The 12147-nt window shown below is 48.1% G+C and overlaps 8 non-coding genes and 2 pseudogenes across 8 annotated transcripts; all 10 read right to left on the bottom strand.

Moving 5' to 3' along the window:
• Nucleotides 1-110: 110 nt before the first annotated feature.
• On the bottom strand, nt 111-215 carry LOC119351106 (annotated as a pseudogene).
• A 4061-nt stretch (nt 216-4276) lies between these two features.
• Nucleotides 4277-4371, bottom strand: LOC119351546. The gene has a single exon (XR_005170028.1). It is a non-coding gene; the product is annotated as a small nucleolar RNA Z103 (small nucleolar RNA).
• A 62-nt stretch (nt 4372-4433) lies between these two features.
• Nucleotides 4434-4528, bottom strand: LOC119351548. Its single transcript, XR_005170030.1, has one exon. It is a non-coding gene; the product is annotated as a small nucleolar RNA Z103 (small nucleolar RNA).
• Nucleotides 4529-4633: 105 nt separating this feature from the next.
• Nucleotides 4634-4732, bottom strand: LOC119351543. The gene has a single exon (XR_005170025.1). It is a non-coding gene; the product is annotated as a small nucleolar RNA Z103 (small nucleolar RNA).
• A 1139-nt stretch (nt 4733-5871) lies between these two features.
• LOC119351050 lies at nt 5872-5965 on the bottom strand. Its single transcript, XR_005169596.1, has one exon. It is a non-coding gene; the product is annotated as a small nucleolar RNA R44/J54/Z268 family (small nucleolar RNA).
• Nucleotides 5966-6450: 485 nt separating this feature from the next.
• On the bottom strand, nt 6451-6596 carry LOC119351145. Its single transcript, XR_005169676.1, has one exon. It is a non-coding gene; the product is annotated as a small nucleolar RNA snoR137 (small nucleolar RNA).
• A 95-nt stretch (nt 6597-6691) lies between these two features.
• Nucleotides 6692-6787, bottom strand: LOC119351550 (annotated as a pseudogene).
• A 521-nt stretch (nt 6788-7308) lies between these two features.
• On the bottom strand, nt 7309-7402 carry LOC119351047. The gene has a single exon (XR_005169593.1). It is a non-coding gene; the product is annotated as a small nucleolar RNA R44/J54/Z268 family (small nucleolar RNA).
• A 70-nt stretch (nt 7403-7472) lies between these two features.
• On the bottom strand, nt 7473-7608 carry LOC119351101. Its single transcript, XR_005169640.1, has one exon. It is a non-coding gene; the product is annotated as a small nucleolar RNA snoR77 (small nucleolar RNA).
• A 50-nt stretch (nt 7609-7658) lies between these two features.
• On the bottom strand, nt 7659-7794 carry LOC119351093. The gene has a single exon (XR_005169633.1). It is a non-coding gene; the product is annotated as a small nucleolar RNA snoR77 (small nucleolar RNA).
• Between the last annotated feature and the right edge of the window lie 4353 nt (nt 7795-12147).

Below are 12147 nucleotides of genomic sequence, written 5' to 3' on the forward strand. Positions count from 1 at the left end.
TGTACGCATAATGCACCATGAACTGAATTGTTGAACCGAACAGGTCAAAGATTCATATGGTTTTTACCATTGGCCAACAAAAAAATTGAGTATTGAATGAAACAAATAATAATGTTCTTAAGACTACTAGACCAGCTTCAAGGAGCCTTCCCCACAGATAATCTGAAGATCAGAAGATTTACTCTCCAAGCTAAAGTCTGTTGGCCCGAACTACTGAGACCAGAGGGTCGTGGCTACCCGCTACTGATAGTACTTGCACTCAGCTCACTAGTAACACACACTCACTAGTGCAAGGCAAGACACACACACACGAGGAGGAAAAACGCTCACGGGATACTAGTTGTATGAAGCTCAAAATGCTTGGAATGGAATGCTACAACCGGGTGGAGTGCTGCCCCTTATGTAGTGCTTACAAACCGACTATGGGCTAAAATATCTGCTAGCTCTTAGCTAAGCACTTACGTCACAGACTTACCTTAACTAGTAAGCTACGGCTTCTTACCGACTTGCCGACCTGCACGCTATGCTGATCTACAATAGTAGAAAAAACAAAATGGTCTTGCAAACTTACTGCTACTCCCTTCGTAGCTAAGTAACACTACTCTGGTGCATGCATGCTGCCGACATGCAGCCTTCGGAGACAAGTTTGACACAACATTCTCCCCCTCAATCTTGTCGAAGGAGCTTGATGTCGATGATCCCGACCTTGTCGCGCAGCTCCTGGAACCGGACACGATCAAGTGACTTGGTCAGGATGTCCGCCTTCTGTTCACCAGTCCTGATGAACTCCACGATCACCGAGCCTTTCTCGACGCAGTCACGTATGAAGTGATAGCGGAGATCGATGTGTTTGCTGCGGTCGTGAAGCACTGGATTCTTACAGAGGGAAATCGCCGACTTGTTGTCGACGAAGATGAGCGCAGGGGCGGTGTCCTGATTCAGCATCTCGCCGAGAAGGCGAGCAAGCCAAATCCCCTGACATGCCGCTGTAGCTGCCGCGATGTACTCTGCCTCGCACGAAGATACAGCGACAACCTTCTGCCTCACCGATTGCCAGCTGACGGGACTATTCCCGAGAAGGAATAGTATGCCTGAGGTGCTCTTTCGAGAGTCCACGTCACCAGCGTGGTCGGAGTCGCTGTACCCGACCAAGCTCTCGCCGTCGCCACGACGATACACGCATCCATGCGTGAGCGTACCCGCGATGTACCGGAGCAGGTGCTTGACGGCAGCCAGGTGATCACTTGCCGGAGCTTCCATGAACCTACTCAGGTACCCGACAACAAACGTTATGTCCGGTCGGGTGTGCACGAGGTACCTGAGACTCCCGATGATGCTACGGTAGAGTGTGGCATCCACCGCCTTCTCGGGGCTCTCCTTGCTGAGCTTCAGCCGTGCCTCCATTGGAGCATGTACAGCATAGCAGTCCTTCATGCTTGCTCGCTCGAGCATCTTGGTGGCGTAGGCCGTCTGTGTGATCGTGATGCGACCACCCTCCTGGTACACCTCCAGCCCGAGGTAGTAATGGAGCAGCCCAAGGTCGCTCATGCTGAAGAGACGATGCATCTCTCCCTTGAAGCGTTGAACCTCTTTAGGCTCTGCCCCGGTAATGACCAAGTCGTCGACGTAGATGCCGACGATGAGCAGCGTGTTCGCGGTGCCACGCGAGTACACACCATGCTCAGAAGCGCTGCGTGAGAACCCAAGGGATGCGAGGCTTGCATCGAGCTTGGCGTTCCACACCCTTGGGGCTTGCCGGAGACCATACAGGGCCTTGTATAGTCGATACACGCCCTGCTCGTGGCCCTTTGCAACGAACCCGGGTGGCTGGGAGACGTACACCTCCTCGTTAAGGTCACCGTTGAGAAATGCCGACTTGACATCCATGTGGTGTACCTCCCACCCGTGGTGAGCGGCCACGGCAAGGATGAGCCGTACCGACTCCAGCCTTGCCACCGAAGCAAAGACTTCCTCGAAGTCCACTCCCTCACGCTGCACGTAGCCCTTTGCGACGAGGCGCGCCTTGTGCTTGACAATGGCACCGTGCTCGTCCTTCTTTACCTTGAACACCCACTTGAGCCCGATGGCTCGGTGCCCAGCAGGCAGTGTGGTGAGTGTCCAAGTGGCGTTGTCGTTGATCGACGCCAGCTCGTCCAGCATCGCGTGGCGCCAGCAATCCTCTTGCTCGGCCTCCGCGAACGTGGTCGGCTCCTCGCCGGCCATCAGATGCAAGACCACGTCGTCATCAGCGTCCTTATCCTCGGGCTGTTGCGGTGTTGCCGCAGCCTCGCCGAGGAGATCCCCCATGCGCCGAAACCTGTGGGGGGCGCCAACACTGTCGTCGGCGTCGAACAACTCTGACCTTGCTGTTGGCGGGGTCGCGAACAGCCTCCCGGGAACCACCTTGCTTGATGTCGGGGTGTCTGGGGACACCATACCCGGGGACGGTGTTCTCGGGGTTGCGGTTCCCGGAACCACACCTCCCGGGCTTCCCGGCGTGGCAATTCCCGAGGTCTTGCTTCTCGGGGTTGTAGAGTACATCGGGTACTCCATAGTGAAGGAACTGCTTGCCGGGGCCTCCCCCGACGCCTCCCAAGTCCATCGCGCGTCTTCGTCGAAGATGACGTCACGAGAGACATGCACACGCTTTGAGACGGGGTCATACATCTTGTACGCCTTAGAGCCCGTCTCGTAGCCCATGAACACCATTGGGGTGCTCCTGTCGTCGAGCTTCTTCAGCTGTGGGCGCGTCATCTTGACGTGCCCGACGCAGCCAAAGGTACGGAGGAAGCGTACATCTGGCTTCCTCCCATACCACGCCTCGTAAGGCGTCTTTCCGTCGACGCTCCTTGTGAAGGAGCGGTTGAGGATGAAGACGGCCGTGAGCACGGCCTCCCCCCAATACGTGCTCGGCACCTGCTTTGCCTTGAGCATGCAGCGTGCCATCCCAAGCACTGTCTGGTTCCTCCGCTCGACGACGCCGTTCTGCTGCGGCGAGTAAGGGGCTGTGAGGTGACGTTGCACCCCTTTCTCGTCGCAGTGCTTGTAGAACGTGGCCGACGTGAACTCGCCGCCACGGTCCCTGCGCAGCACGCCAGCTTGTGGCCGCACTCGACCTCTGCTGCCGCTTGCTGCTTGACAATGGCTTGCTCGGCCTCGTCCTTGGAGGCGAGGAGCAGCACCCACATGAACCTGCTATAGTCGTCGACGAGCAGCAGGATGTAGCGATGCCCTCCTGGCGTTGCCGGGGTGATTGGGCCGCAGAGGTCCCCGTGAACCAGCTCCAGGGGCTTCTGCGCCCGATAGCGTGCCTTCTCGGGAAACGGCAGACGCCGTTGCTTCCCCGCAAGACATGCATCACACAGCTCGTCGACGTGCTCGATGTGAGGTAGCCCACGAACGAGGTTGCCTCGCGCCATCTTTCGCAACCCGTCGAAGTGCTGGTGTCCTAGCCGGGTATGCCAACGCCACGCGTCAGATACATGGCCCACGGCAAGGCACACAGGATGCACGGGTTGAAAGAAGAATTTGTAGAGGCGGTTCGGCGAGCGGGTAACCTCGATGAGCAGCCTCTTCTGCTGGTCGTGCACGGTGAGAACACCACGCCGGATGCCGATGTCGAACCAGCCCTCGTCGAGTTGTCCAACACTCACGACGCTGCTCGTGAGCGCCGGGATGAAGTAGACGTCCGTGAACGCTTTGTGATCACCCCCTTTGTCGGCGAAGACGACGGTCCCGCGCCCGTGGATCTCCACCACGGATCCGTCCGCGAACCGCACCTTCCCGGTGATTGAGCGGTCCAGCTCCGCGAACGCATCGATCGAACCAGTCATGTGGTTCGTGGCGCCGGTGTCGAGGAACCAACCCTCACTTTGCTTGCCGCATGCAAGCGTGGGTGTGGTCACGGCTCTCTCCTCGTTGAGGAAGACGTAGCTGCACGCACATGCCATTGTCAGGGAGCCATCTCCCGACAACACGGTGGACCCCGAACACTTTGTTGTCGGGGTGTGGCTGACCTGAGTCTCCGTGCGCTCCTGCACGGAGTCGATGGTCGCCAGCATCATGGTCGGAGCATGGTCCGCTATATGCGTCGTTGTCGCGCCAACTTGCGCGATCTTGTCGGGTCCCGCTAGAACAGTTCAACCAACTAGACACTAGTTTCCGCTGCAACTCTGAACCAGAATTACAACAGAAATGTTATTGCCAAAACCCTAAACCCTAATTGCCAAAAGAAGCAAAAAAAAATGCACAAAGAGGACAAAGGAAACAGAAATTAATGGATCAGATTAATGGCTTGGAATCCCGGTGGGATTACAGTTGCGCACAGTATAATCATAGTCGCTCATTTGGGGAAAGGATCCTCACTTCCATTCAGTTTCTCATTCGTGAAAACAAACGAAATAAAAAAAACTGGGTGGCAAATATAACCAAAGATGGATCAGATTTCTGGCTTGGAATCCCGGTGAGATTACAGTTGCGCGCAGTATACAAATGGTCGATCGTTTGGGTAAAGGATCCTCACTTCCGTTCAATTTACAAATCCAAACAGAAAAATAAAGGTAAAATACCAAAAGAGAGAGAAAAAGAAGGTAAAATACAAACAGAGAAAACAAAGGTAAAATACCAACAAATAATGGATCAGTTTTCTGGCTTGGAATCCTCTGATAAAGGATTACATTTGTGCACAGTATAATCATAGTCGATAAGCTGGGGAAAGTATCCTCACTTCCATCCAAATCGAGAACGCAATCTCAGAACAGAAACTAATCTTCCATGCCGTGTAAAAGTGTGCCCTTGTAACAAACTCTATCCTCTTTTTATTTAATAGATGAGGCAAATCTTTTGCCTCCGTTTCAAAAAAAAAATGAAACACCACCAGAATTGATTTTTTACTGAACAAAACATCAAGAAATCCAAATCATGTCTCATCCACCAAATGAATGCATGAACAAACAACAAAATCACAAATAAAAATAAAATCTATATGCACATTGTCTAATGCTACAAAATGTGCCAGAAGACAGGAAACAGGGCGCAGTTTGATAAAGCGTCATGCTGTTTATGCAGGCCGGTGTTTCCATTCATCTATGCTTTCCTCTACAGGATGACCAAGCTGAGTTGTGAAGCAGAGCCTCCCCCTCAGCTCACTGAAGAGCAGAGGATTTACTCATTCAGTTGTTAGATACGTAAGAATTGTAGTTATTGATGGTTTGTAATGAACTATTATAAATATATGAAAAAAATAGCTGTGCCACTATGACACATTTGCTTTCAATTCTTCAGTTGTTTTTTCAGTCAGTCAAGATCATGAGGTTGTTTTTTCAAGCAAAACATATAATCATGTTCAATCAAATATCCTGTTTATAAGGCCGTGTGTGATTCATAGTATTTTTACATGATTTTTATAGTTGCAAGCTCTTGGGAAGATGTGTGCAAAAATCCTATGCTTCCATCAAGAAACACTTGGATCAATTCGTTTGTTTTGCTTCCACAGGATTCAAATGGGCAAGGTATTTTTGCTTCCATCAAGAAACACTTGGATCAATTCGTTTGTTTTGCTTCCACAGGATTCAAATGGGCAAGGTATGCCAATCTGCTATCTTTCCTATTCCTATGAATAAAAGTAGCCTTGAGCCAGCTAAAGATCATGTTCACGGTTTTTCCGATACAAAATATCTGATCATATTCATGTCTGTTAAGCTTCAGTTGCCAATGGTGTAACAATGTCGTGACCATGATCTGCTTAAGTATTCGCATCCAACATCCGAATAGCCAGAAGTTAACAAACAGGATTATGAAGAAAAATGAAAAGGAGGAAAAAATGAAAAAAGAATAGACATAAAAACAGATCAATATATCTTGGGAAAATCAGAAACATCAGAGAGATTCCCATTATAGACGTAGTCTGTCATTAACCTGAAATTCAGGGTTCTGATGTCCCTGTCTTGTTATCATCATTTGCTTCCATTGATCCCCAAACAAGAAATTTACTGCCAGCAAAGCAAAGAGAGAGGAAACTAGAGAAACCAAAACATGTGGTTCATTAATTCAACATAAAAATGTCAAAATACAAAATTAAATTGGGCACATGAAACATACTGATAATAATGATATGTTTCATGGAGGGAAGCCGGAGCCTCCCCCTCGGCTAATCTGTAAACTGCTTTTGTCAATCAGAAATTCAGAATGATATGTTTCATCATTTGTTTTGGTAATGATGATCTGTGGTAGGCATAATGCTGCTGATAAACATAGGTGTTCTTCCGCACCAAACTGTGAGATAGCGCATCAGAACTTTAGTTTGATAATCACCGAACTAAACCGACTGAGCTTTCTGCAAGTTTAATCCTCCAAAGCACATGTAATGCTGGCTTTCTTCCGCCAAATTAACGACCTACAGAATCAAGAACAAAAATTTCAAGAAATAAAAAAATGTACTATGTGCATTAGAAATGTGCCAGAAGACAGGTAACATGACACAGTTTGATAGAGCGTCATGCTGTTTAATGCTGGCCGGTGTTTCCGTTCATCTATGCTTCCCTCTACGGGATGACCAAACTGTTATCAACAGGCCATCCTTCCAGTTGTGAAGCAACAAACACAACAACATTTTTTCCATCACAGACTACAAACAGAAAAAACATGAAAAAAATTGCAAAACTTGCAGATGGTAAGAACAATATAACCAAGCATTTCCTCAGTTCAGGTCTCCAAATTGCTTCCGCACCGCGCCATGAGATAGCACATCAGAAGAACGAAAGTATTTAGTTTAATCATCATCGGACAGCTTTTAGTTCCAGTACAAGAAAAAAAATTGCCCATCGGAACATTTCCACAGATGTATCAACAGATAAGGCTGACAATTGATATTCCACAAGTTTGCTAAGCTTCAGTTGCAAATGATGTAAACAGATGTTGTCTTTGGACCAACCTTAGCTGTATGCTAGTGTCAAAGCTCTATAGGCACCATGCAATGATATGTTTGGCGTATTGAATCAAACCTACATTGCCATTGTAGGGTCATCTGGAAGCCTTTGGGTTAAGATCATGTACATTGTTCCTGTATAGCAGTCCACCATTTTCCTATCCTATTGAGAATTTTTGGATAAACATCTGTTCATATTCATGAAAATGTTATTAAGCTTCAGTTGCCAGTTGTATAACTGATGTACGGACAATGTTGTTGATGAGGCCAACCATGACCTGAGCATTGCCATCCAAGTTCTGAATTGCAAGAAAAAGAGGACCATATTCCAAAGAATAATGATAGAAAAGAGAAAATCAGATCAATTTAACTTGGGGAAATCGAAAACATCAGAGAGATTCCCATTATAGACGTAGTCTGTCATAACCCTGAAATTCAGGGTTCTGATGTCCCTGTCTTGCTATCATCATCTGTTTTCATGGATCACCAACCAAAAATTAAGAAAAAGGTCAAAAATCAAATCAGGTATGAGAAACATACTGATAATAATGTTCTTGAGACTACTAGACCAGCTTCAGGGAGGGAAGCCGGAGCCTCCCCCTCAGCTAATCTGAAGAGCAAAAGGTTTACTCTCAGAGCAACGCAACACCTCCAATGCCACTGTAACGGTAAAGAGGCTGCCTGAATCGTCGCTCGTCACAGAACTATAATGTTAAACAAAGGACAATTAGTTGATGTTCTTAAGACTACTAGACAAGCTTCAAGGAGGGAAGCAGAGCCTCCCCCTCAGCTAATCTGAAGAGCAGAAGATTTACTCTCCGAGCAACGCAACACCTCCATTGCCATTGAATCAGACAAAGGGGCTGCCTGAATCGTCGCTCATTGGGTCTCTTTTATAATACTCAAATTAAGGAGCAAAAATTCACTGGATTATACATAAATCAAATGTCAGCAAACGTTTCCACCTCACAAAAAATAAAGAGTTTGAAGCAAGATGGTTGAAGAACAATTTGCTTTCTAGTTTCCGAAGGCAAACTTGGTAGACACAGCACGGGAAGGGCTGTCCATCCATAGGTCCCTCGGATGAAAAACAGATGATTTTGACCATAGAATGGTAAAGATGTATCCATGGCAACAGATGTGACAGAACCAGGAAAATCACACATCCACAAAATCCACGGCGTCTCGTCACTGTGCGAAGATTAAAAATTTGTTAGAGAGGCCTCAACGAGGGAGATTCAACACCTCTCTGCTGGGATCTTCGCCGAAAGAAAACGAAAAGAAAACTGAATCTGAATGAAGAATGGGCGATCTGGCTGGACAGATGCTCGGGTAACCCTAAACCTATGAGCATCACGGCGCCGCCAGTGAAGACGGCGGGTCAATAGGAACTAGCTCCTCATGGCATTCAATACCAGGAAAGAAAGAAAAGAAGCTATCACGAATAGATCTTTGGATCGAGAGAAAAGAAAAAGGTAAATCGTCAAAACAAGAACGGGGGATCTGGCTGGGTGGATGCTCGGTGAATACGAACCAGTAGTAAAGGTGAGCATCACGCCGCCGCCGTTGAAGACGGCGGGTCAATGGAAACTAGCTCTTCATCGCATCGATAATACCAGGAACGAACATTAAAAAAGAAAGAAAAAGAAAGCAAATGTTGAAGGAAGGAGCACGGCCGCCGGCGGCGGCGGCGGCGGGGTGGGGATTAGGGTTTGTTCACCGGATCGTATAAATAGAGGAGGAGGATGAGGAGGGGTTCGTAGATACGATGGGCCGGGGAGGGGGTGTTCGGCCTGTTCAAGGGCCGGCCACGCACGTAGCGAGCCCATCTACATGCAGAAGTAGCCTAAAAAATCAAAAATCCCTTAAAAAAAAGAAGTAGCCTGGAAACAAAAGAATCACACACCCGGGAGAAAGAAAGAGCCAACGTTGGGTTAAAAAGGCTTGTTTCAACATTCCCTCCACACAAAAAACGCTTGTTTCAACAAATGCTCTGCAGACAGTGACAATAATTTTTTTATGTGAATCTTTTCACGTCACAAGGGGTGCCGCGTAAAGTTACAGCGGCTATGAATGAGACTTTGAATGCGTCGTACAGCCGGGAGGAGGTTAAGACGCCATGCCTAGACGGTTATCCCGCTCAGTTGTTTTAGTGCCATTGGGTGCAGTGACAGGTAATCAAAGCGGTTCTTAGGATTGTGGAGGAAACGGAGTCAACGGAACGCATTAATGATACTCTGCTCGTCTTGATGCCAAAGGTAAAGAAGGAGGAGAGAATTCCTTATTTGACACTCTCTTAAAATTGTGTTGCTTATTTGACAGTGGAGAAAATTTTCTTCCCTATATGATCTCTAGTCTTATTTTTTTCCCTATATGACACTCTAGTGCATTTTGTACACGTGAAAAGACCATTTTACCCATATGTATAATGTGACCACAAATATGTACAAGATAATAGTTGTTCCAAAACAAATCAGTCAAGTTATCCATATATGACATCAGATATGCTGTATTGTCATGCTAGTCGATTTGCTACTGTTCCGGTTAGATTGTATACCTGCAGTAGCATATATGTGGAAATGATCCATGCTACATTGTGTTGAATATGGGAGCACGCCAGCATGCATCACCATGCAACTGTGAAACTTTGCTTGTCTTGAGAGTTTTATATATCTGGATGCAGAGTAGATAGATGTAGTAGAGTTCCCCTACGACCATACTGAGCCATCAAGCTATCTACTGATCCACAAGACCACATGCTCTCTCGTCAGACTCCGAGGACTGAGGGGTTGTTTGGTTCACAGCCACAATTTGCCAAGCCAAAATTTGGCAGCCACAGTTTGCCAAGCATGTGTTTGGTTTTTGCCACACTTTGGCTTGCCACACTTTATTGCCCCTATGGCCCACTTGTCAAAGAGATAATTTTTTTGCCAACTTTTGCCAAAGTTTGGCGTTCAATTTCTTAGCCACACTTGTGTGGCTTGCCATACTTGTGTGGCTAGCCACACTTTGGCTTGGCCACAGTAGTCTCCAACCAAACAGACCCTGAATGTGATGCACAAGGCCACCAATCTTTTCACCATGTCCATGCGAGGTCCAAGCTATCATCACGCCCCAGCTGTGGGAAACCACGAACACCTACTTCTGGCCGGGGTAGTTGATGAGCGCGACGGGATCAGAACTACGGCGCGGCGTGCTGTTCCAGCCGGCCGGAGGGCGAATTGGAGTCGCTGCGGCGACAACACGATACCTGACTGCAGCCGGCGGCATCTTGGAACGCAGCAGCAGCCGATGGATAATTACGGAGATCATACAATTAATCGTCGCGGTCACAGGCGGAAACGATACCGCATGAAACTAGACACACAGCCGAAACTAGACACACAGCCGAATACATTCTAAATACTCCCTCCGTTCCTAAATATAAGTCTTTGTAGAGATTCCACTATGAACTACATACCGATGTATATAGATGTATTTTAAGTATGGATTCATTCATTTTGCTCCGTATGTAGTCCACCCAGCGGAATCTCTACAAAGACTTACATTTAGGAAGGAGGGAGTACATTGGATGCATGCGCTCAGGAATACAGAATACACCCGCATCCCAAAAAAGACCAATGGAGGAGATAACATGTTCAGCTATGCTCACTCTCAGAAACGAATTTTCCCTAATTAGGCTCAATGCTACATATTTCTGGTCACATTATGTACAGGGGTAAAAAGGTCTTTTCACGTGTACAAAATGAACTAGAGTGTCATATAGGGAAAGAAATTAAGACTATAGGTCATATAGGGAAGAAATTTTTTCCAGTGTCAAATAAGGAACGTGATTTTAAGGGAGTGTCAAATAAGGAATTCTCTCAAGAAGGAGAGGGGGAAGAGCCTCCGCCCACAGTGTTTACAAGGATGACGGGCGCCATGGTCGTCACCACATCCACACCCACAACAACACACATAGGCCCACACTAGCCCACCAAGCTAACCCTGCAATGAAAGAAACACTTGCATCTCTTAGAAGTCCCTCTCTGCTCCAAGCTTTGCTTTCCCGCTCGATCTGACATCAAATTGTGCATGGATAGCGTGGCTCTGTCGGAGCTTATGTCGTTCCGGTGCTTTCATAATGTCCACATTACCAGGGTAAAGATGGTGTGTGTGTCCCGAGGCCATTGGCTCCCCTCAGATGTTGTCGTGCACCACGTGTTGAGGATGGCGCTGGAGCCGGTGCCCAATCGGGCATAGCCAAACCCGTGCATACATGGGTCCATACCTTTCTCGGAAAGACACATTCTAGCAACAGATGTTTGATGGTTTCATCACTCTGATTGCACAGGGGGCAGGAAGTTCGGTGTGGTAGTCCGCGTCGGGCTAACCTGTCCGAGGTCCAGCATCTATCTCATAGGGCAAGCCATGCGAAAAGTCAGCATTGTAGCAGTGCCTCGACTTCCAAATGAACCATGTCGTTAGTGCAACTTCCCTTCCCCAAAACTTTACTTCATATGCTGAACACGCGGAGAACTCCCCATTGTTCTCCCAAGACCAACGTACCGTATCCCTGGAGTCAGGGTCTAGTTGCACTCTCTCCACCCTCATCCAAAGTGCAAAAACTCATGTAACATGACAGCATCGAGGTCCGTACCTACGTCGCTAGCCCAAGCTCCATCCACGATCGCCGCTTGGACAGTTCTTGTGGCCCTACGCCGAACCCAACCATATAGGTTCGGTGTGATCTCCTAGATATGACATTCCTCAAGCCATCCATCTTCCTAGAATAATGTTGATTGTCCATTGCCAACTTTCGATCGTGATGCTGAGTGGAAAAGAGCCAGCGCCCCATCCGGCAGACTTATGTTAGACTCTTTCCACAGCCTCTCCGAGTCCACTCGCTGCAACCATGTCCAACGTGACTCTAGGGACACATTCAGCCATCTAAGGTCGGGGATACCTAGGCTGCCAACCCACTTAGGTGCACACGCCGCGTTTTAAGCCACCGCGCAGTCCCGTCGTTTGTGTTGGGGAACATTGCATAAAATAAAAAAATTCCTACCTTCACCAAGATCCATCTATGAGTTCATCTAGCAACGAGAGAGGGGAGTGCATCTACATACCCTTGTAGATCGCGAGCGGAAGCGTTCAAGAGAACGGGGTTGAGGGAGTCGTACTCGTCGTGATCCAAATCACCGGAGATCCTAGCGCCGGACGGACGGCACCTCCGCGTTCAA

This window comes from Triticum dicoccoides, chromosome 1B, assembly GCF_002162155.2.
Source record: "Triticum dicoccoides isolate Atlit2015 ecotype Zavitan chromosome 1B, WEW_v2.0, whole genome shotgun sequence".
In the NCBI taxonomy this organism is placed as follows: domain Eukaryota; kingdom Viridiplantae; phylum Streptophyta; class Magnoliopsida; order Poales; family Poaceae; genus Triticum; species Triticum dicoccoides.